This window comes from Bombyx mori, chromosome 17, assembly GCF_030269925.1.
Source record: "Bombyx mori chromosome 17, ASM3026992v2".
Lineage (NCBI taxonomy): Eukaryota > Metazoa > Arthropoda > Insecta > Lepidoptera > Bombycidae > Bombyx > Bombyx mori.
Genome location: NC_085123.1, coordinates 16,741,274 through 16,766,509, shown reverse-complemented (window position 1 = coordinate 16,766,509; position 25,236 = coordinate 16,741,274). Strand labels below are relative to the sequence as shown.

At 39.3% G+C, this 25,236-nt stretch overlaps 1 long non-coding RNA gene across 10 annotated transcripts; it reads left to right on the top strand.

Moving 5' to 3' along the window:
• The first annotated feature begins 376 nt into the window (after positions 1 to 376).
• Positions 377 to 23,884, top strand: LOC101736267 (WD repeat domain phosphoinositide-interacting protein 2). Of its 10 annotated transcripts, none has more exons than XR_005245698.2 (7): positions 377 to 730; positions 2,613 to 2,774; positions 15,521 to 15,611; positions 16,078 to 16,745; positions 16,832 to 16,983; positions 18,808 to 18,867; positions 22,119 to 23,884. It is a non-coding gene; the product is annotated as a WD repeat domain phosphoinositide-interacting protein 2 (long non-coding RNA). The 10 variants fall into 10 exon arrangements; XR_005245697.2 differs by having other exon boundaries at positions 22,104 to 23,884; XR_005245696.2 differs by having other exon boundaries at positions 22,098 to 23,884.
• Positions 23,885 to 25,236: the final 1,352 nt, after the last annotated feature.

Here is a 25,236-nt window from a genome sequence, read left to right as displayed (position 1 = left end):
GGCTTTAAGGTTCAGGAATTATTTGTGGACATTTATGAACTGAACTAAAATCATTGACAAGGTGCTACAAATAGCCCATTGCCATTGCTGTCAGAGATAAACGAGAAAACAGTCCAGACGATGGTAAGCTATATATTACCATATTCTATGAAGAATAACTTCATCTATTAGCTCTTAGTCAAGTGACTTTAAGATGGCAGTAGTATCATATTGTATCAAATTGAAAGAAAGCGCAATTTTTTTGATTTTTCGCTTTTTTTTAAAGATACTTTTTTAAACACGTTAAATAAAGTTAGTAATACCTACTCATTTCATTACTCGTATGATATCAAATAATTCGATCAAAAATTTGTTTTATGTACCAAGGTGGATTTATTATTTTTGTAGCTGGCAGCCCGACCCCGAGACGTTTCGCAGCAGTTGAATGTTTTTGTGTAATAAACTATGAAGTTGTGCAGTTTGCGGGAGGGGGCTTGTTTTTAGAAACAAGGTCGTTCTTTGTGTCAAAAAGTAGATATCTCTGAACGAATTAACATTAACAAATTGACTTATTTCAATGAAAGACTGATTTGTGCTCGACTAAAATAAACAGTGTGTATATGTCGTGTTTAATTGTTCCTATTTAGAACACACTGTCCGTTTCCATCGCTCCAATGAGTCTGGGAGGAGTTACAAACACTGAGGGATCGAATGCAGGCGGAATATTCGTTCAGTTTAATCAAGATTGCACGTAAGTAGCCCTGAATATAGTAGAGGAGTTGCGGGAGAATATTATTTGTAGAAGTTTGTTCGAAGGGCGATTAGTGAAGGATGCGTTTGGTAGTCGTTGGATGTCTGGTGGAAGTCCAGCTCAAGGCTCTTGAATGAGGACGGCGTTGTGAAAGGGTCTGTTGCCACAAATTAGCGTATTTTTCGCTAGTGCGATGTATCTATAACGCGATGATGCAATATGTCATTGCCAGCTGTTTCGTAACGCTATCCCGTACAGGCGACCATCGGCGACAAACATGGCGTCTCAGGGTGAAACTGCAGCAATTAAGAAACCCTATATAATTTCATACAATAAAGCATCAGGATTGGTACTAATAGTTCAACTTCTAAACTATTGTTGTGCCATATAGAAAATTGCATTTGTTGCCAAACAATATATTGTTATGTGAATCAGCTGATTGGTATTTTGTCATTATGTATTCAAGTAAATTTTAGTTGTCAAGGTGTCTTCCTCAATGTCAGTCAGCCTTTGTGTGAATCAATTTTATTGAAAATGATCAAATACCAAAAGTAAACAAATCAATTTCAAGGGAAATAATATGCAAATATGTTAGTTATATATTTCTTATTTATGCCCTGTACAGTAAAACAATTTGGGAATCTATATTTTATTAAATCAGTTAAAAACATATGTGGCTATAGTAAATAAACAGATTATCAATTCTGAAAACTCAAGCATATGCAAACATTTTGTTTGTAACAATATCAATATTAAAAACACCTTCTCATTAACAGCTGTACATTGTTTATTGTTGGTTGGTTTGTTTATTTATTTAATGATAAAGGAAAATGCACAAATAGAAGAATTAGGATTGCCATAAATGGCAAAGGCTATGCATTGGTAGAGTTTTAAACCTGCAAACATGTCTTCACAAGTCTATCCTTGATTGCTTTGTCAACATTGGGCTAGTAAGTTTCTAAAGAATGGCAAGATGGTTACATTTGCAGATTAAATGTGCTTGTAATATTCTGACACTGTGTACCTCAATTAAACATTAAACGGAAAACTATTTACTGTTTCAGTGTAAACTAGAATGTCATAATTATGGTAAACAATAAGAGAAAAAAATCAAAATTAACATAAATTTGATCAGTTTTTTAATAAGCGAGTGTAATTTTAAGAACAACACAAACAAATATATTAGACTAACTACTTTAAAGATAAATATTATTTGTTCATAAAAATTAACATAAAATTTTTACATGTTTAGAATATACTAAAGTTAATAGATAATTAATATTAATAGGCCCCCTGGCTATGTCTTTTAGAAGTGTATCATCATAAAGAGGGGACACTATATGGAGCAGTTGAAGTAAAAGTGCTCCAGGGTACCCTCACATACATGCACACTGTAATAAGTCACATAATAATAATTTACGAGTTTAGGTTACTTCAAGGCAACTTTTGTTTAATGCAAAGAATTATGCTGGTAATATTTGTTTCTCTTCAAGCAATACGAATTTTTTTCTTTTTAGCCTTATTCACAGCTTAAAGCCAAAATCATTGTCTTAGCTGTAACAATGTCCCTAAACTGTTTACCTGGCTATTGCTTTGTTATATTAGTCAATGTACAGACAATGTACAGTTACCCTGCTCTCTATTCACTCTATTCAAATAAACAAAGTATTTGTTGCAATTCTCTTCTGTGTATGTATTGTATTTATATGAACTTCCTGACATACACACCCAGTAATTTTCGAAAAAATTCAAATATCTTCCTGTATAGTATGAAATTATGAAATTAAATAGATATAAAGATGACAAAATCTTGTATACTTTTATAGGAAGCGTCACAAACAGGAGTCAATTATTGTAGTTATATATAAATATGTCCATCCAGGTCATTGGTGGCGGGCAGCAGCACCGGATATCACTTATTTGCTCTAACTCCTGATGATGGTATCGAAGAAATATATGCGAGTCGCAGCGGACAGGAGACTTGTCTCGTCGACCGTCTCTTCAGCAGCTCGCTGGTGGCTGTTGTCACAGTATCCGCTCCCAGGTATCTAACAACATTTAATATTTTCATAGTCACATCACGGAAACAAACAGTGCTACTGAGGGATGACCCGCCCCAGAGACAATGTGAATGTGTTTTGAACGGTCGCTCAGTGCGCGAGGGCCACCCTCGAGCAGCTTCATGTCGTGAAGCAAGGTGCACACTAAAACCCATAGTGTTCTAAAAATTTGCATGTTTAGATGTCTATTGATCAATCATGCTAAAGTGAAAAGGTTTTAACGAAATTTCGTACAATGATACTATATAAACTAAACACATAGGTTGTATTTTTTACCGTCGGACAAAATTCTGCACGGTGAAAGGGGAAAGAGTACAGCTTCAATACAATCGCCCTATGTATCGACTATGTGTCGAGAGGTGTATCAATAAAACGTTTTGTAGGTGTGGACTGCTGAGGACGTTATAAGATTACCAGTTTTACACCGTCAATATTCGGCTCCGTTGTGTATGTACATAGATATATACACATGTACATAAGGGTCGTATGTGGTAATTGATTTGGAGAATTTATCAAACAACAATGCATCTCTATAATTTGTCGTTCTATTTTGAATAGCAAAAACAGGTTGCTATGAATCGCTGAATATCTGACCCTAATGTCTTATTTAAGTTTCGGTATTCTATACTGTTTTAAGAAAAAATTGCGGAGGAACTTTGGATGACAATAAGCAGCTTCATACTTCACGTTACACTACATACTGCTTGATCTACAGTACAGTTGAGATTCTGAGGTTCCCAGATTCAAGCTGGGAGGCGACCCTCGCTTTGTGTACTGTACGTGAGGGTCGAGTGCTTCAAGCACTTCAGTGCAGCTAAGATTTAGCGCTGATGCGTTTAGGGCGTTTAGGACATTCCCCTGGTGTTGACCGTGTGCCGTAACTCGTCGCGGCCCTGGACCGACAATCAAATAGCTAACGTTTAGATTACAGTCGGTATCATCACCCGACTCCATATCGCACACTTCCTTTCGTCCTTGCGTTATCGCTCGCGTTGATAACTTACAATTGACTTATAAACAATCAATAAAGATCGTAATAAAGTCAATGTCAAGTCAGACTTGCGGGTGATGCTACGTGGGTAACAGTTGAAAGTTAACAATCCCTCCGAAGAGGTTATAGATAGTTGTTCAAGATTTTCCAGCTCGGGCGAGCGGGTGTCCAGTACCGCCCGCCCAACAGCTGTTCAACATAATGGCATTGTTTCGAATCGACCTAAATAAATACAATATTAAGACTTCAAATTATTTCACTAAACGGAATCGCGACGGTTAAAAGCCGCTATCACTCTAATGGCTCGCATCGAGTTTTATTTATACATCGTTATCGCTAGGTACTTAAACGCTTAGAATATTATTTTGTTTAAAATTTGCTACGAGCATTAACGCACACACAAAACTTCGGAAACGAAGTAACTCTTATAAAAATTTGAGGAAAGCAAAAAAAATTGCATATAATACAAATTTGACATAGACATGTTATTAACAACCAGGTTTTATTTTTTATAGTATATCCCACCCAGTGTTAAGTGGTTACCGGAGCTCATAGACATCTGCAACGTAAATGCCGCCACCCACCTTGAGATATGAGTTCTAAGGTCTCAAGTATAGTTACAACGGCTGCCCCACCCTTCAAACCGAAACGCATTATTACTTTACGGCAGAAATAGGCAGGGTAATGGTACCTACCCGGACCCACAAGACGTCCTACCACCAGTAAAAAAGTAGCTGAAAAGTCGGTAGTCGGGTGTGACACTTTTTGTTATTTATTTAAATAATTTAAATTCGAATAAGTTATTTCTGGCCATTATAACAAACAGAGGGCGCGGACGCTGAAATAAATACTCAAAATAATTTATTAGAAATATTTACGAATACTAGAGGTCAATGACATATGTACTTTCAACAATGGAGGATAACAGTAATGTAACTATAAGAGACCGGAGACGATTCATGATGACTGGATCACTGTCCATGGAGTCAACTGACTCGCTAGAAGACGCACCTTCCAGTATAAATGCAAGGAGTATGATCGACCTGTCTACTCATACAATGACTAGTCATCAAGAAGTAATAACATCATTGCAACTATCCATTGAGAATCTGAAGAAACAATTACAGACTACTCGTAGTGAAAATACAGTATTGAAACAAAAATTAGATGAACAAATACATATCAATAAGCAACTTAATAAGCAAATAAATGGAACTACGGTATCCAGTTCAAAGAAGAAAAATAATAATAATAAAACAGAAATAAGAGCCATGAAACCAAACATAGAAGCTAGAAAATTAGAGCTGGACCTAGAATTTCAAACGCCTAAGTCTTCTCCCCTGGTACCTAAGGATACAAAAGTAAACCTTAGCCTCAGTCAATGTGATGATGAATTATTAGAATCCTCCCACATTGACAGGAACAAACCAACTCTGAAACCAAGTGGTAGTAGGAGATTACTCATATTTGGAACACAACAGTGCGTTGGACTAGCGGCTAAACTACTTAAAACTAGATTATATACGAACTATGAAAAATACCGCATCACGGCTGTGACTAAACCGTTTGCTTCGTCTGAAGAAGTCTTCAAATGTTGTGAAAATTTGAACTTAAATAAGGATGACAAGCTTGTCATTGGTGTTGGAGAGAATGATACAAACCCTTTCAAATTGTTAATAGAGTTATCAGCTACTTTGAAAAGACTCTACGAGGTAACTGTGATAGTTTTAAGAATAAATTATAATAAATCTTTAAATGTGAGCATGCTTAATAACAATGTAAAATTAGTATGTAATAACTTTCCAAATTGTTATTTTATAGATTACTTTGGTTCTAGTTATAATAAAAATAAGTATATAATATGCCAAAAAATAAACTACATTATAGATAGTATAGATTATGATACGAAATACTTGTCATTGAAAAACAATAAAAATAGTACGTTACACACAATTGAAATAAAAAATGATACTTTAGGTAATTTAACTAAAAATAATTCAAGATATACTCAAAGAACTATACTGGACTACTTTAAAAAAAAAAATATACAAACCCCTAATTGTACGAGTATACAAGCATTACCAACAAATAATAATTTATTTTTTCGTAAATAATAAAGAACGTAATATAGATTGTAAACTAACACTATTGCATCAAAACATAGCTGGGATATTAGGAAAAATAGATTTACTTAAAATTACTTTAGATGAGCTTTATAGTCAGAATACTGATATAGATATACTATGCTTCAGCGAAACATTCCTCAAAGTAGGGGAAGAATCTAAACTGGTATTAAGAGGATATAATATAGCTAACTTTTATTCAAGGAGTAAACAAAGAAGGGGTGGAGTAGCAATACTATGTAAAGATTACATAAGCTCTCAACCTATCTTGTGGTTAAGAGACTTAGCATTAGAGTTTTCCTTTGAATGCTGTGGTATAGAGATTCCGGAATACAAATGTATAATTATATGCATCTATAGAACACCAAATTCAAGAGTACAAATATTTTTAGATAAAATCGAAATTGTATTAAGCACAATTCGTAATAAAACAAATAAGAAAATTATTGTCTGTGGTGATTTTAATATAAATTTATTAAAAAGCTCCAATGTATTAAATGAATATAAAAGAATTACACAAAATCACAGATTTAATATTCACATTAACGAACCTACCCGACAAAATGCGTGCTTAGATCAAATAATAAGCAATGTTAGTGAAGCAGAAGGCAAAATACATTCCCTGGGATTATCAGACCATGAAACTGGACAAACAGTCTGTATTCCTGTGAAATATGTAAAAAAACCACAAAAGATATATTACATTAGAAAACGGGACTTTGATGAATATAATATTAATAAATTTATAGAATACGTAGCTTCCTTGTCCTGGACAGAGGAATGTGAGATGACTGATTTAAATGCAGCATTTAATTCATTTCATGATCATATTGTTCTACTCTATAACTTATGCTTTCCTTTCAGAAAAATTAAAATTGATAACAATAAAAGCCAAAAAACGCTATGGATTACTACAGGTATAAAAAAATCATGCGTAAGTAAAAGGAAACTCAGATATTCATATATAAAGAATAAAACTACTAGTTCAAAAATTAAATATAAAAAATACAATAAAATATTAAAATCATGCATAATTACAGCTCAAAAAATTAGAAACGAACATCATATAAATAAATCTAGTAATATATGTCGGACATCGTGGAATATTATAAAGCAAAATGACAACAAAATTAATTCAAATAACAAAAGCAATATTAAACAAATTTTACATAATGGCAGAGTAATCACTGACACTACAGAGATAGCTAGCATATTTAACAATTATTACATTGAAATAACAAATGATGAAAACAAAAACTATAATAATATACAAGCAATAAATACACAAAACACAAATATATCTAGCTCAAGTATATTTTTAATGCCAGCTACATGTGAGGAAATTTATAAAACAATTCATTCTCTCAATAATACTAACTCAACAGGTTATGATGAACTTCCCACCTTTATACTAAAACAATGTGCAATAGCCATTACACCTATACTCTGTCATATTATCAATCTTTCATTAACTGAAGGTACATTTCCTGATAAATTGAAAATCTCAATAGTGAAACCTATATACAAAAAAGGACATAAGGAATGCATCAATAACTACCGACCGATTACTTTAATACCTATACTTGCAAAAATATTCGAAAAAATCATGCATTCTAGACTCACAACTTTTCTTAATAAATCTGAAGTTATAAAATCTGAACAACACGGTTTTCAAAAAGGCAAATCTACTACACTAGCAGCTTTTAAACTCATTAGTAAAATTACTGAAAATGTAGACAGAAAAATACCCACGGTTGGAGTTTTCTTTGACATGACCAAAGCCTTTGACTTTGTTGACCATAACATTCTTCTACGGAAGTGTAATAATTATGGCATTAGAGGGATAGCTGAAAAATGGCTTAGTAGTTATCTAAGCAACAGACAACAATATGTTGAAATTAGGGATATTGATAACAACAATGAAGAAGTGGCTTTTAAATCTTCATTAGCGTATAATAAAGTAGGTGTCCCACAAGGGAGCATTTTAGGACCGCTACTCTTTATCATTTATATAAATGATCTCCCAGAACACATACATTACCCATGCAGCTTATTTGCTGATGATATAGCCGTTGTAATCACCAAAGATGCCACACTAGATTTAAATGATGAGATAAATGCTACTGTTAGTAAGGTCATAGATTGGATGAATAAGAATAACTTAAAAGCTAATTTAGACAAAACGAGATATATACAATTCTATAATAGACACAAATTTATTAATAACTTAAATATAACTTATAATAATAACACACTAAATGAATGTAATAGCATAACATTTTTAGGATTAAATGTGGATAATCAATGTAGCTGGAATCTTCACATAGATATTACTTGTAGTAAAATTAATCGATTCTCATATGCACTTTGGCGACTTACAAAAATATGTAATTTAAAAACTGCATTACAGGCCTATCATGGATATGTCGCCTCAAATATCAGATACTGTATACCCCTCTGGGGAAATTCTAGTCACATAAATAGAGTGTTCATTGCACAAAAGCAATGTGTTCGTGCCATGTGCAATATTCATCCTCTGACTTCTTGTAAACCATTCTTCCAAAAACATAATATTTTAACTGTACCATCCATATATATACAAGAATGTTGTTTGTTTGTTAAAAAGCACCCACAATTATATAAATCGTGTGGCGAGTACTGTCAATTTAATACAAGATACCCTACTAAACTAATGTTACCAAGTATAAATACTCGTTACTACCATACAAACTGTTATCCTATGACTATCAGAATATTTAATAAGATACCAAACAGCATAAGAGATCTTCCACTAACTCAATTTAAAAGAAAATTATATTTATGGCTGATGGATAAGGCTTATTATAGTGTGCAAGAATTTTTAAATGATAAGTGTTGTACATAATAAAATATTAGAATAAGAAGTGATAGAATGTAAAAATAGATAGATTTAGTAAATTTTGTGTTATAATTAATATAAAAATAAATTAAATTTTCGCATGCCTAAACAGGCGAAATATATGAAGCTATGTCCTATATCTTGTAAACTATATTTCTGGCGAATAAAGATTTTCTTTCTTTCTTTCTTTCTGAGGTAGGCCTATCTCCTTGGACATTTTTTAAGAATACATCGATCAATACAATGCATCTCAATTAATCATATGTCCGACGAATAAAACAATTATTCGTCGAGAATATGTTTATAGGAGCAGGTGACGGTGACCCGAACGTCGCCCAGTTGTGCGCCTCATTCACACGCACGCCTAGTGTAAGACTGCGCAAAAACATAAACACCTCTTTTTTTTTTGGTTCCTACTTAAGCTGAGAGCCTTGAGAGGCTATATCAGCGAAACCTTTACTAGTGGGTGAGCTCACGGGGCTCAAACCTGACGACGTTGCTAACACGAACCCTAGCGCAAGAGCCGTGCTTCGCAGAATCTACCACCGGATCGGAAACGCGACCCACAGAAGATCCGGCGAGAAACTCAGTGGGTTGTGTATGAGGGTTAATTAACTCGTCGAACCCCTCGTCGCAAGCCACCGGTTCGACGAGAACGATGACCGGATAAACATCTCAATTTGATGTTATAATGTGTAGTATTGTGGATATCCCGATCGACTCACTCCCGCCCACTTTATTCGCTCTAATTTACAAACCTATGTGAAACTTGGAATCTCTTGAGTAGTTATAGTACGTAGCATGTAAACGTATCGTAGTTGTCGCTCTCAGCTCGAATATATTCGAGACTTGAACGTGCGCTCCGGCCTTTCATATTATTATAATCAATAAAGTACATCATTACCAGAGTGTTGTCCCGTCAAATGAGAATTATTATTTCGTACTAATGGTCGTCTTACTCTATTTTTTTCCTTACCTAAGTTGGTTACCTAGGGAGTAATGCCAGCGTAACCTGGCGAGAAAATATACTCTCTTGTAAACTATTGGATGCGTTCAATTGTTTACCGACAGCTTCATTAAGGCTGTGCTTCTCGTTTTCTATTAAAACATTGCTTAGTGACCGTGCGCTCCGGAACGAGGTCTACAATCGGCAGTCTGAAGCGTATCGTATGTTTGCGTAAACAAGTTGTTTGTTATCGTTTTATCAGCTGATCCACCGAGCGCGCGGGCGGCGGCCTCACACGCGCACGCGGTTGACGTGACGCTCTCTGATATCGAAGGCTGGGTGACGGGAATGTACAAAATTTATCATCTTAATAAAGAACTTCATAATATACTTTCAGGATTCAAGTGACGAGCTTCTGAAATCAACCGAGAGACAATTTAATATCGGAGTTAGTCTGTTATGATGCCTATCTAGCATGACAGACCTCTGTTGGGTCAAATTCATTTGAAATCTTCTATTTTGTTACGTAATTGTGGCGTCAATTTTTAAGCTGACCGTGGGCAGCAAGCGGCCTACAACCGACCCAACCATAATGCGTTACTCAGGGCGTGTCCTTACCAAACTGACAACTCGTAACTGTTCACATATCGGATCAAACCACACTTCACTCAAAAAGTACATAGCTTAATATATCGCACACGCAGTTTGCGTTTACTTGTGCATATATTATCTAGTACTTCATTGCTGATTACGCTTCAAGGTCCGCAACGTTGATGTTCGCTTTTATTACGCCTGCGACAGCTCCACAGTCAATAAATACCCGTAGGGGCTCGGTCTGGAGGCCGATATTCGAGACGGACATTATGAGTTTGTTTCAAATGCACTTGATCTATAAATATTACCGAAACTACTGTTAATATATTTCTCTGAACGTCGACGATATGAATTCGTTTCCAAAGTGAATAAACACAAGTGCGAGTGTCGGTCGGTCGGTCGGCGCGCGGCTGACGTCGCCGCAGCTTGTTTAGCAACAGCTGTGACCTTTGGGTCGGCCGCCAATTCACTCTGTAAACTGCTCTGGTACTTAGAATTAGTTTCGTTTATAAATAAATCCATAAAAAACGTCCCTTGATTTTCTCGAGAGTTTCTCATTTTGTTACAATCTATGTCGATGAAAAGAGTACGTGATTTTCGTGATAATTTGAATCGGAGACATACACACATTCATGTGTACTTACACTTACTTACATATAAATCATTTTTACTTATTGTGTATAAAGTGTTCATCATGAAGTCGATATTCTAAACTGTTACGCCTTGAATGAGTCCTTGATGTATATTTCAATAAATAAATTACAATATTGAAGCTAAGATTCTTCGTCTTTCAATAAAAAAACGAAAATTCCTCAATACTGTGTCTATATTGTAATTTACTGACTATCTAATGTTAAGGTTACATGCGGTTCGAAAGAAGATAAAAATTACTGTACTGCCATAGTTGCACTAATGTAACAACTGTAGGGTCCGAAAATAAGAACGGAAATAAACAAACGGCCCGTGTGTCATCGCCAATTTACTCCAAGACTGCTGTACAACGCAATTCAACGCGTGCAAGGGAACCGCTCGTGAAACCGCTTGTAATTACTGAAGCGATCAAAAATACCTCACCCCTAAATATATTTAACAGATTCTTTTGCTGTGCACCGCACGCCATTTCGTCCTACCTATTCGCTGGTAGCCTAAGGGGCTATTCCAGCTACGCCCGGACGGGTAGGTGAGCTCACGGGCTCAACCTGAGAGAATTGGCTAACACTAGCCCTTGCAAGAGCAGTGCTTCGTGCACCGAATCCGAATCGCGACCCACTGAGAAGATCCGGCGAGTAAATCAGTGGGCTGTGTCTATGGGTTAGTTCGCTCGAGGGCGGTGACGGGTGCTTGAGAGACCTAAAAGCACCGAGTGAATCCGGAGGATCCGACAAGATGTATTTCGGGCGACGACGCCGCGGCAGCTTTGCATTGCCCCGTCACGTTCGGACAAGGCTTTGTAATTAAATAAAAACTCGAAAAATTTCAGTGATGGATCTAGCAACGTCCAGCTGCTTTCGCTGTACATTGCGGACTTCCAAATAATCTTTTGTTTGAAAACCACATCTATTATATTTCTATTTAACGTTACATATTACATTTGTATATTTCCTCTTCAGTTTTAGACGTTACCCGACACAATATGGCAATGCAACGACATGTGTAGTTAGTAAGCATCATAGTAACAGATTAGGCACACGAAATGCTCTCTATAGTAGTGTATAGTATAGTAGTAGCGTTGACAATATTGTGATTGTATTTATATCGGTACCGGTCGGCACCCGAACCCGGATTATTTCTGGCTTGCAGTCGTTTCGTGCCTTGGACGTGAACTTGGCCGCGACGGGCGGTGGCCGTCATACTACTATATACTGTTACTGTTCTTATCGCGTCGCATCTTCATTGAAGACAACCACACGCCGAGAGATCGAGATATCCAAATCATGTGTTGTGTCAAAATTTGAGCATTCAAATTTAGTTCGTTAATGTAATATGAGGCAGTGATAAAAGGAGAATTTATTGATTTCTTTCACTAAAAAGATAGTTATGGCTTCTCCCGAGATTAAAAAGATCTAGGCTCAGTAAATAATTTTCATTTTATGACATCACAAGTCAGTAAACAGTTGATTGGCGCGATGTAGTTTGTTTTCATTGAAATATGGCGATCGCAGGCGTTACGTCACGCAAAGGAAATGCTTTGCGTTGTTTTATTTATTTGTGTTGTTAGTAATGTTCCTGAAACACGTATATATTTTACAGATTGAGCAGCGAGCAGTGCGGCTGCATCGACTGGTTAACGTCACACAAAACATTTTTGCGTGTTTCCTTTTTGTTGTTGCGATTTTTGATGCAAAATTTGATTACAATGAACTACCTAGGCTATCTTATAGGGATGCTGAATGGCTCGTAATAAAACAACAAAAGTAATTTTGAACCTACTCGTCGTTTTAGGGCTTTCGACCAGACGAGGGTCATATTTATTGACAAGCTGCTGAGTATATCTCGGTCGTCTCTCGCTTTGCGTATCTCGACACCGCTCATGTTGTGTTCTTGACTTTCAACTTGAAATGTTCGGACGTCTAACAGGTTTTAGATTTATAATTCTCTACGTAAATGTTTCCTTTTGTTTTTTATTGAATATCGAAGAAAGACGATCTATTTTCTAGAGTAAAGGCATAAAATTTAATCACATATATGTATAACCCTTCACGCAAAGTGCAAATTAGACCCATATAAAGTATGAATATTGTCGGCTACTATTTAACACAAGAGGCATTTAATATTTTGATTTATTTTCTACTCGACTTACTAGGTCCCGCGATCCAGTGTCACCTTGTCCCGTGCGGCGGCCTTTATCTAATTTGTGTCCCAAGATCGATATTATACTCCTGACAAATAGTTGTCTCCCTATGTAGTTAAGAAAATATGTACGAAACTTTTGTGCACCAGGTACTTGGTTTGAACCGGCAAATGAACCCCACGTAGGCCCTTTTCGGTCTCTTGACGCCAACAGTATGTCTGTATACCTGCACTGCTATTTTGTAATGTCGAGACATTTCCTTTGTTACAATCATTGTTTTTTTCCTTGCAACCACTGCTGTCCGGCTCACGTACTGGCCTAACGTTTGTCTTTGCTATAAAATGTGGTTTCCGTGACTTCTCCGGTGATAAATTCTGTGAAGTCCTCAGGCGAATTCCCTCAGGTTGAGCTTGTGACCTCACCTACCCGCCCGCGCGTAGTTGGAATAGCCCTTTAGGCTACTAGCTAATGGGTATGGAGAAAATCAGTTGCTTATCTCTGTCTGTCTTTATTTTACAGTACCTATGAACCAGATGTTTGTAAGCAACCTATGTGCATATACGTGTCCGAGTTTAAGTCCACACACAACACACACACTTGTGTACCAAGTACCCACCAACCTGTTCCAATAAACGAAGGATACCATAATTATTTGAACTGGGCAAGGCGTCTTCAAAGTTTGCTCGACCCAGACCGAAGTCTTTGTCTTAAAAAACGCGGAAGTGTTTATACCTAACTAAGACGTTGTAGAGCGTTGTAGAGATTAGCTTTATAACAAACCGCCTGTAAGTGCTACTTCATGTCGTGATTGTGTATACTGTACTGTATAGGATGTATGATATCATTTCGTTTGTTATCTACATACCGCTCTGCTTTATTTTTTATTAAATATTATTTCATATTAACGTCATACTGAATACTTCAGTGATATTGAAACCGTAATACCAGGAATGCAAGTCTGGAGCGCTGTCTATGAAGAAATAATACCGCTAGAGACAGTACAGAACAAAGGATATGCATAAAAACTGAAAGAAAAAAAACTGTTATTTTTAAAAATGTCGCGTTCTAATATTGATGGTGTATAGGCGTAGAGGGCTCCGGCTGTTTAATGCGACTTTAAATCTTCGATCAACACAATATTGCCGCGCCGCGCCGCGCCGCGCCGGGGCCCCGCGCGCGAACAACTTTAAAGCGTAGTACGGAGCGATTGTTATCTAATGACGTCATCGCGATTCTGACTCACATCTCCCCAACCACCACTGTTTGACCTGCACAACACCTCCGGGTGCCTTCGACGAACACACTGCCCACGGTTCAACGGTATGTGGTCTCGTTAGTAAAAAAATAATAATATGCGTACGTTGTAAATGTGCACTGCGCGTTTAATGTATGTACGACACTTGTATTTAAGTACGTACGTAATCGATAATTTGTTTCCACTGTTCGTTCTGGAGAAAGTCAATGTTATATTCTTGTAGGTACGATAACGACCTGTTATTTTCATTGTTAGTTAATTCGTAAGCGGTACAGATTTGAAGTCATCATGAAATTAAAGAAAAGCCAATTTAACTTTTAATGAAAGGCAAAATTAATAAATCATCTTAATATTTTTTATTTTATTTTTAAAACGAAAAGGTCAATGTAATATTCAAATGTCGTCGAACTAACGAATACCTCAGTCGACCGTGACCATGAAAATTCTTTCGAAAAATTCGTCTGAAATTTAAATAGCAATAAAATATAATATACTTGCTCCCACCCGCGGCTTCACCCGCATATAAACTAACTTTTCCCAATATAAATTTTATCCAAATCCGCTCAACGGATTATTCTTGATTGCTCAAGCCGTTGTTTCCTTTTGACGTGAAAGAAAAATGAAGTCAGAGTTTTTGTAAAGATAATACAATATAACTTTTTGGGGTAATGGGTAGCCTATGCCACTCTCCACGTTTCAGTTTAAAGGGTGGAATACTTTTATACTGTAAAAACGGAGACTTCACAACTCATTACTCGAGGTGGGTTGATATCTATAGGCTTTAGTTACGGCTTAACAGCAGGTGGGCCGTGAGCTCCTCCACCCATCTAAACAATAAAAAATAAAGAACTTAACAATTCATTTTAATTCGTTGTTTGTTTGTTTGTCCACTTCCCGCACGAACCACATGTTCATATTTTCTATATCATTTCAATTTTACTATGTACTGCACAACAACTTGACGATTGTATCAGGGAAAGGATAAAAATAAAACCCTTTTTAGGCACTCATAACATATGTACCGGTACTATATATTGTAGGTACCTGTATATTGGCTGATTTGTCTGGTGTCCGTGAGTCACGGATGGAATGTTTATTGAATAACTAAATACAGTAGAGCGTGTGTAACGTCGGCCCGTTGCTGTGTTACAGGAAGCTGATAGTGTGCCACTACAAGAAGGGCACCGAGATCTGCAACTACATCTACAGCAACACCATCCTCGCCGTCAAACTGAACCGCTCGGTAAGTTGCTTGTTACTGGTGTCCGCGTCGCTCGGGAGACGGAAAAAGATGCACAATTTTAAAGCGACCCGTGAATAGGCGTGCACTGCATTGTAGTAATTTTAGCGGCCCGCGTTTATGTATGTTCTGCATCGTAACAGGTTTTGTCCCCGCTTATATAAAAATACCGCTATCGGTTGGTGTAACAATTACCGTTACAAAATTGGCGCCCAACGTGGGGCCAATTTGTGCATCTTTTATTAATGTGTTACAAGATCATTTTAAGAGATTCTTCACAACGATGATAGATATCTCACATTTGAACTGTATCAGCAACTCGGCCCGCATTGATCCGGGGCCGGAGACAGACAATTAGGGAAAATTATATTTCAACTACATTAGTAAGTCATTGCTGTGCGGAATTCAAATAGAAAAATTAATACAGAACAAGAAATACGTCAAGAGCATGTACATATTTGTGTTTCAGAGGTTGATCGTGTGCCTCGAGGAGTCGCTGCACATCCACAACATCCGGGACATGAAGATCCTGCACACGATCCGCGACACGCCGCCCAACCCGCGCGGCCTGTGCGCGCTGTCGCCCTGCGTGGAGCACTGCTACGTGGCGTACCCCGGCTCCAGCGCGGTGGGCGAGGTGCAGATCTTCGACGCGGTGCACCTCAACGCCAAGTGCGCCATCAGCGCGCACGAGAGCCCCGTGGCGGCGCTGGCCTGGTCCTCCTGCGGGCGGCGCCTGGCCACCGCCTCGGAGCGCGGCACCGTCATCCGCGTGTTCGCCGTGCCCGACCGCACGCGCCTGTTCGAGTTCCGACGCGGCGTCAAGCGCTGCGTCACCATCGCCTGCCTCGCCTTCAGCAGCTGCGGCCTGTACCTCGCCGCCACCTCCAACACGGAGACCGTGCACGTGTTCAAGCTGCAGGAGGGCGGCGCGGGCGAGGAGGGCGGCGCGGGCGAGACGGCGGGCGCCGCGGCGGCGGGCGAGGCGGACACGTGGCTGGGCTGGCTGTCGGCCGCGGTGTCGGCGGGCGCGGGCTACCTGCCGGCGCACGTGGCCGACGTGCTGGCGCAGGGCCGCGCCTTCGCCGCCGCGCGCCTGCCCGCCACCGGCCACCGCGCCGTCGCCGCCGTCACGAGGTGCGTACCCCCCGCGCGACCGCGCACCCCCGCACCCCCGCCCCCGCGCTCCCCCGCCCCCTCACCACGGCCCGCTCGGCTTGCAGAGTGTCGCGCAGTCCGCGGCTGCTGGTGGCCACGTCGGCCGGGGTGCTGTACGTGTACGCGCTGGACGCGGCGGAGGGCGGCGAGTGCGCGCTGCTGCGGCAGCACCGCTTCCTGGCGCCGGAGGAGGCGCCGGGCTCCGCGGACCCGCAAGGTACGTCGTTTCTGTCCGCCTCGCTCGCCTACCTGTGGGGATGATGTTGAACGTATCTCCGGCACTTGTACACTTCGCCGTTCGTTTCTCCGCTGTTGCAATTCATGTGTAGGTACTCGAGACATACTAGACAGATAAGACACTTGCACAGCCCGCTGCAGGTTGTAATAATATTGCAGTAGTTGTGTCCGCGCACCGCGTAGAGCGCGGCGTGCTCACAAGCCGCACGCGACGCCCCTGGACTTGTCTATTCTATGATTAAGTAACTAATGATCTCAAAACCGATTCTCATTACTAGGAATTAAGTTAGTAATTATGTAGTTCAAACATTTGCAGGTAATTAGTCATTTATTAAACACATAAATGTAAGATTTTGGACTTAAAGGCTGATTGACTAAGACTGATATAAATGTTTACATTCGGATGGTGAAAGGTCTCGCGTATATAAGTAAAAGGAATGTTAAATTTTTTCCCAGAATATGTAAGGTAGACAGTAATAACCGCTAAGACACTCGATAATATCTCTTGTGAGCACTTGTGAGCACTTTGAACATAAGTACTGGGTTCCCAAACTAAATAACTGATTGAAAACACTAAAATATAGTAGAATAATCGAATAATACAATTACAAAGTGACCATTTTATTCAGTGGAGTTAGTTCCGAGCCCCTGGTGTTGTCGAGTACTGAGAATGTGCAACATCGTCACCGCCTCGTGTGCTGTGTTAACTAAGTCTCGTTACATTTTATTTTTAGAAATCATTCATTTTAATGGGAACACTTTTGATGGTACCGATTGCTTCTAATTGTATTTGTAAGAGGGTAGAATGTAATATATTACCCCACAATTATAAGTTCGGGGTAGGTTAATAATAAAAATTGTATACAATAATAATAAGATATATTTACCAAAAGTGATCTCAATTCGATTCACACATCACGTACTAACCTTCGTGTACAGTATAAGTAGATGCCAGTAAGTTAAGTTAGTATAGTAGTAAGTAGGTCGCCAACAGTATCGGGCCCGACCAGCCGCCCGGGTCCAGTGGCTCGGCGCGGTGACGTCACTCGCCCTACATTCCACTTTTTGAAAACGACCACTGTTTTTAAAAAGACTGGTCACAATTCGATATTGTAATACGGGTAACATTTGAAGTGAATTAACCTAACCTTTTGAACATAGTTGATATATTATATATATAAGTTATTGCTATAAAAGTGCTAACATTAATATGTGAAGTCTGAATAAAATGTATAACATCACTGAAGTGAAAAAAAACTACGTCATCAGGATCGCAACTTGTCCTTTGAAAAGCGGACACGTTTTACACCTAATGATCCTCTGCAGTCAAGTGAATTCAATGTACATATACATGTACTATCCACTGTATAAAAACAAAATTGGATGCTTCTTGTATCTTAGTAACAGCTCCCAACGGTCACGGAGCGCGGCGGTAGCGCTTCACTATTGAAATGATTCCACGCTCACATCATTGAGGGAGGCATTGAGAGCTGAGCGCGGGGGACTGTGGGGCACTCCAAACGATGACCCCTGGCTAACTATTGAGAAGTGACTTTCAAAGGACTGTCTGATTGAATTCATTTTAATATCACAGCGTAGCGCTGACAACAACAACAGCATTAATGATCTTGATAGAAAATTATAAACGAATTGAAATTAATAATAACCGCGGTTCGATTCCCGGTGTCCTCCTTGTGATTGGGTACCAGCTCGCACTCGGCGCGCTGGTCTGATAGATATGGTAGTTCAACAATAGAGCACGAGTGAGCGCAATAGGTGTGTAACATGTGACGTGTGTATGTAGTGGCGACGGGCAACAGTTACGCGGGCGCGCTGCGCGGCCGGGACCCCGCCGCCATGACAGGTACCGACCCCACTCCCCCGCCGCCATCCTCCGACCGAGACATTCATGTTTGAACCACTCATTTCATTGTCTTACTATAATACATTCCACTAGTCCCAATAATGACGCGCTACTCCTAGTATCATGCAGTAGTAGATCGTGTGTAAGTTACAATGATACTCACACGAGTACAAGCGGAGGCAGGCGCCGGTGCCGAGCTCAGCTGACACAACAACTACTTTAAACAATATAATCGCGATATAATTAAAATATTTTTCATTCGGCCCGCAATGTAGTAAGCAGTAGGCGCGGTACATTGCGGGCTCACTGCTACGAACGAACATTACTACAACGACAGGCGTGTACAGTTCACACAGTCAATTCACTGAAAATTTATGTTTTCGTCATATCTTTTATTCCGTTTCGCTTCGGGGATTGCTTGAACACACATATTAGCTTATAACAACAGTATTTTTATATGCTAATATTCTTTTAACTATATTGTGAACAGGTAATACTGTGATATATTCCGTAGCCCTTCATATTATTGTAATGATGTCGCTGTAATACAGAACCGCGGAGAGACCGTCCAAACCTTATGTCAGTCAGGTTGGAAGTAGTGCACAAGCTGAAACTGAAAACTTAAACGTAATATATACGCAGTAGAATTTCATGATCATTGAACTCCTCCTCCCTCCCCGGTCCTCATATCCCAGACACAAACGATTCAATGTTTAGTTTGTAATGCTTTCTACTATTCGCCCGATTCACCGTGAAGCGCTGCGTCGGCTGGCTGACTCGCGCTTGCCAATGTTGGACTAGTGTTTGCCGAATACGGAACCTAACATTTATCTCTATATTCGACAAGCATTGGACCAATTATTCAATCGTGACGCTTTACTGCGCTTTCTTTTGTTTGTAACACTTCTTTGGCGATGCTCGGCCGGTCCCGTCGACCGCATGTCGGCGGGATTAGCTGATATATATATCATAATTTTAGTTTTAATCGTTCGACCTCGCTTCATTTATATGCGGATACTTCGTTTGCCGTACTGCGGGTTGTGTTTGTGTGTCTGGTGTGTATGGGCAAGCGAGGTAGCCGCGAGTCGACGAGCAGAGTGCAGGGTGCGGTACCGCTCAGTAAGGCTGGCGTGTGGTCGGCAGGCGAGGGGGGCGCGGGGGGAGCGGGGAGCGCGGAGGAGCGGCGCGAGTGACCGCCGCCCGCACTCCGCGCGCACCGCTATACGTACTCTACCGACTACCGACCATTCCGGCTCCGGCGGCTGTGTATCACGAGCGTGACGTCACCGTGTTGTCGCGATTTATTCTAGTTTGCTCATTTTAATGGACATTTATGTGAATATTGTGATAATAATTTGTAAAAACCGAATTTTATTTTTTAATATAGTTTTTAATTTTAATCATTACTTTTCTTTTTACTTTTACTTTACCCGCGCTTATCCCTCGATTGTGCTTCGGTATTGTTACTATAGAAATAATTTGTAGAAATTAGCTTAGTATTTATAGTCATTAGAAACATGATCATCGGTCATTAGCGATTTCCGAAAGCAAAAGTTAAATATGATTGAATGATCCTAGTCCCTCGCACCGGCTCCGCTCTGCTCTCCGCGAACATCCCCGCGACCACCGAAACCTACACCATCGCTTAACTTAACTTCTAAAATTGATTTTGTTTCGTTCGAACCTAATCTTAAAAGCCATTATTTAGTTTCAAACAAATGACCCTTTTACCTGTTACTTGACTAGAAATATAATGGAAATGAATATTTGTATTCTTTTACAGACAAGTAGTAAGCAAAAAAATAGATCCTAAAGTAATTATTTGACTGTAAATAATCTGACACACGTGACAGTGGTCATTATTTATTTGTAATATTTCTAGTGAAGTAATCAGAAGTCCACACTAGAATTTCGAGTGTAGTGTGGACGCGCGCGCCGGGCACGCTTCCGACATCTTGGTCATCATCATGTGTCTGAACGAATCACATTGGATCTGCTTAACACCAAGCGAATGTATCAACGTGGTTGTACCTTCCAAACGAACAGTAAAACCGATTATAGACCCCCGTCCTGCGACACCCTCCGTTCGTGACGTCACTGGAGTGGAGTGTTCAATGGAAATTTGAAAATGGTTTCTATTGTTTACTAGTTGACCCGGCAGACTTCGTAGTGCCTCAATCGATAAATAAAAGATCTAAACTTTTGTATAAAATAAACTTAAAACAAACAAAAGGAATCCGTCCGACGGGGGACACATTAATGGACAAAACAATTTATATTAATTATAACAATTTATTTTTATTTAATTCCGATCATTTTCATATTTATCTGCCTTTTAGACCTTCTCTGAACTTCCACAAATAAAATTAGCCAAATCGGGCCAGCCGTTCTGGAGTTTTAGCGAGACTAACGAAGAGCAATTCATTTTTATATATGAGTCGTCTATTATCAAAGGTGGCAATCTGTGCATTTGGAAAAAAAAAAATTATTGATATGTCAATACAGATTTATTTGAATATAATCGTCTCCTTCAAAGAATACGGTTCAAAACCTGCATTAAATAAAGGTTAATAGTTAACCTGTTATTTATCTAAGATGTCGTTCCGAAGAGTTTTGTGACTGCCAATGGAATACAAAGTCAATAATTCGTTTTTCTGATTTACCAATCATTGTCCAAAAGTCAGATTGCCGCCTTTGATAATAGTCGACTCATATATAGATTTCAAACGCACCAATAGATCGATTTCCCCTACTATAATATATAAACAACGAATTAAATTCATTAGAATTTTTTGAGATATTCTTTGAGACACATCATAATAACCTAACCGCCGCCGCCGCTAACCTTCACATTGAGCCGGCGCAGGGCGCGCGCGGACCCTCCGATGTACGCACGCGTCTCTGCGATTCTTTCTAATTAACTGTTTGCATTTGAAACACTTGTCGATTGTTTTGCATTATTAATTAATCATTAATTTTACGATGTCATTCAATCTTTAAACGTACATCGGAGATCCGCAACGCTGGACAAACTATTTCAACGTGGACGTTCTTTTTTCAAGTCTCACAATAAAAATGTAACACGAAAGTGTTGAAGCCAAACATTGAGTCCACGTTCTGCTGCTATTGTTGTACGATATTGATGAGTCTGGACGAGAGGAACGTTCACGTTAGTGAGTCGCAAGTCGGAGACGTGAGTGTGGTAGCGAGTTGTGAAGGTTGTGGGCCAGCTGCAGGTGTGTGTGCGTCAGATTCAGAGCGCGGCCGGGAGCTGGGCGCCGCGCTCGAGCCCTCCCCGCCGCGGGGACCCTTCGACCTCCGCGACCCCGACCACTTCCCCCCCATCGCCGTCAGGGCACCGCAGCACTAGGACCGCCGCGCCCGCCGGACAGAACTTTCAATGTTTAGTTCAATTCTACAAAACATACACCTACATCAAACTTTATGTAATTAATATAGATATCTAAAAGATTGTTTGTGTCAGAAATATTGACCAGAACTTGGACCCGTGGGACGGGGCCCGACGTGGCCCGCCGCGAGCCGCTAGTGTAAGTTGTCGTCCGACTGTCTTGTCCCTTAGATAAGTCGTTTTTACAATTTTATCACTATCTCGATTATATTATTGTAGACAAATTTTACAAATTTCATATAAATTAAATTCAAATTGTATTTACTTTGATATTATATACTAAAAGCATGTGACATTACTAAATTTAGGAATAAAAACAAAACAAAAAATAATAAATATTTCAATAATTCTATATTAAATCCGGACAGACAGATGAGACGACGTTAGTGTAATTATTGTAATATATTTAGTTAAATTGACCCTGTCTCTTTGTTCTATGACTTTATAGTGCAGCTTACAATTATAAGATCTGAAATAATAAAATAAAAATGTAAAAGGAAATGCAAATAAATAATAAACAAGATAAAAGTTTATTTATGAAGAAGCGCGCGGGGCGTGCCGCGGGGCGCGGGGTGCGGGGCGCACTCTTGCACGTGGCTGCGGCAGCTGGGCGGCCGCTAGAGGCTGCTAGTGACTGCACAGTGCACAGTGCACGCTGACCACAGATAATAATACACTTAATGTGACGAGCGGCGACGAGAACCCGTCCGAAGCGCGCAGCGTTGGAATACAATTTAAAAAATAACAACAAAACTACAAACCGTAGACGCGACTCGATGCTCACTAACGTGCATCTAGACATTTCTGTAATTTCAAAGGCAAAAAACTTGTATAAACAAATTGTAAATTTTTATTATAATTTATTGTATATTAGTGGGACTTCGTAAAATAATTTAAAAAAAAACTATCAGAGGGACCGCCCTCGCGACCTCCGTGTCAATATAAATATCGTGAAGTTCGGATTATAATAAAGTGAGTAATTATATAAGTGACTGTATCTCCACATCGGCGTTTGTATATAATTAGAGGTGTCATCTGAAGCCACGAGCGGCTGTAATATTTAAATAACAATTAGTCTAGCGGTTAGCGAGATATACAATCGTCAAATTAAATACATGGCAACACTTCTTCCTCTGTCTCACTGTAACATATGTTGCCTATTTCGAAACCAAACAGTGGCTATAGCTAAAATATAAAGAACTTAATATACGTAGGTACAAATTCTAGTATTTATTTTAGTTCCGTGTGTGCTCCTTAAGGTGCGTGTGTCTATAGCTTTTAACGCTCCGCTGCGACTTGCTCAGAGATGTAACAGGCTCCGACCGGACAAAGGAGACAAACTTTACATCACCCGCAGTCTACCTCCGCGCGCCTGCTCCTACTGCTACCTTCAATTTATAAATTGTACAGAATACTCTGGTGTATTATTTTTACTTTGTCATCGTAGAATTTGTTCCGTAATCGCAATCTAGTTGTATGTCTACCACTAAAAATGTTTCACTATAATTAAAGAGAAGTTAAAAGTTATGGAGACGCGCACGCTGGCTGGTCTTCTAGTTTAAATTAAATTGTAAATAAAAATGAATAAAGTTTTCTACGAAACTGCAACGTCTTTTTTAATGTTTCTCACAGCCTCAGCCGTAATGAGGGCGCGGCGCGGCGCCGTCGCATTATCGGCAGTTCCCATGCGATGTCTACACACAAAGTCGATTTATTTTCCTGAACCATATATACCTATATCCGTAGCACCACTCGTGCAGCGAACAATGCCGCAGATTCTATTGTGGTAACGACAAATGAGTCATCAATCGAATATCTTTGCAATGTTGTTGAGATTGAAATAGTTTCATTACAATTTTAGCAACCCATGACGTCTTTCTCATCAATCCTTAGTTGTGGTAAGTTATGAATCTCTCTCAACGTCCAGAGGCTGCTGGCAGGTCGTGAGTCGCACGGCATCACCAGTGGCACGCAAGATCGTCTGCACACTACACTCCGTAAGAATGTAAAGCCAACTCCGACAATGCGAAGCATTTGTAGATATGTAGGTATCCTACGGCTTGCGCTACGGAGCGAGCGGTAAATCGCTGTAGAGGGACATGTTTTCTATAGCTTTTTAACAGAAATAAAAATGCAGCTTCGGATATTTACCATCCTACTATTTAGCATTGAGAGATACCTAAATATTCTATACCTACAGGAAATCCTTGTCCGACCAAGAATATACGTACATATAAATATAGTAATTACTCCGGCTTTCGCGAGTCCTAGACGCAATTAAAACAATTTTTTACACTTAAGTTATCACTTTCATACTTTACAGTTTTGATGCCGAAAACTGAAGTCAAACAAACTGCAAGATGCCTAACTTAATAGGTTGGGGAAAAAGTCTTTTCGCATTATAGTGTGTATGAACTTGTAATAAAATCTCTTTGGCTATACTATTTGTATCTGGCTGTTCTGGGTATCATTAAAGGTTTAAATTTTAAAGAAGATAATTCCAAATTCAAATTAGGGAAATGTGTGATTTTTATTTATTTTTCGTACTGTTAAGATGAATGAATCTAATGAACAAAGTCGATACATTTTAAAATTTTACTACAAAAAAGGTAAGACTGCAACGCAAGCCGCGAAAAAAAATTGAGATGTTTATGGACCTAGTGCCGTGTCTGTGAGAGTAGCACAAATTTGGTTAAAACGTTTTCGATCCGGAAATTTTGATGTCAAAGTGAACGTCGCTTTGGTCGCCCTATTACGGATAAAATGGATGCCATTTTTGAAAAAGTGAAGCAAGATCGGCATATCAGTTGTTACGACGTAGCTGAAGAACTGGGAATTGACCACAAAACAGTTTTGGCGCATTTGAAAAAAACTGGGTACACAAAAAAGCTTGATATTTGGGTACCTCACGAGCTCACTGAAAGAAACCTAATGAACCGTGTACTCATTTGTGATTCTTT